General features: G+C 41.8%; 1 pseudogene; it reads right to left on the bottom strand.

The window, feature by feature from the left end:
* Positions 1 to 367: 367 nt before the first annotated feature.
* On the bottom strand, positions 368 to 611 carry LOC113880950 (annotated as a pseudogene).
* Between the last annotated feature and the right edge of the window lie 256 nt (positions 612 to 867).

Genomic DNA, 867 nt, shown 5'->3' with positions numbered 1-867 from the left:
CCACCTGAGAAGCCCCAAAACACACATAAATGGTGACAAAGTAACAACAGTAGGTATTTGCTCACCAATAAGATCATATGGCAGAGGGGTTGGCAGTGGAAAGAGAAAAATGAGGGGGGAAAGTGCAGAACAGTGCTAACATTCACAAAAAAGTTCTTGGTAAAATCAGATCCACATTCATACAAATCAATAATTAAGCCACAATCCAAAGAACTCTGTCTCCATGAGTCCAAAGGCACATGTGCCAGGATAAGGAAATGCAGGATTGTTCTGACTAGTTTCTTCAGAGCAGAACAAGAACATGTCACTGGAGTAATCACAATGGGGTGAACAAGACACCCATCACACTTTGGAGGGAGGTCCAGGGCTATCCTGTCTTCATGTCCATGAGCATCTGCATTGTGACAGGCATGGCACCCCCGTAGCCTCCCTTGGACTACATCTGGTTCTGAATGGAGCTCACGGCCTTCATCCCACTTAACAGGTCTCCTGACCCCATGTGAACTGTGTGCACAAAGTTTGTGGTCTCCCCAATCATACTTCAGTCAATCCGCTGGCCCCTTTTAGATTGAAACAATACAGCAGTTGAAACACAACCACAATTCACTCATGTTTAATAAATGAGCACCAAAGAAGTTTTCAAATCTCAACTCAGGAAGCCTCACAAAGCATGCTTCTCAATATGATGAATGTCCAATGATGCCAAAATAATTTTATTATTTCTCTGTGTTTCTGTTTCTGGAAGTCAAGCAACTTTTGTAGTCAATCTAAAGAAAAGTTCAGATTATTTCCTTTCTTTGCTTCTGGTTCTACAGAGACTTGTTTCTGAACTACTAGGAAAGGTATAAAAATTTGCTGTCTTGACTT

Source organism: Bos indicus x Bos taurus, chromosome 2 (genome assembly GCF_003369695.1).
Source record: "Bos indicus x Bos taurus breed Angus x Brahman F1 hybrid chromosome 2, Bos_hybrid_MaternalHap_v2.0, whole genome shotgun sequence".
Taxonomy (NCBI): domain Eukaryota; kingdom Metazoa; phylum Chordata; class Mammalia; order Artiodactyla; family Bovidae; genus Bos; species Bos indicus x Bos taurus.
Note: the sequence above shows the minus strand (reverse complement) of the source record. Positions and strands in the feature narration are given on the sequence as shown.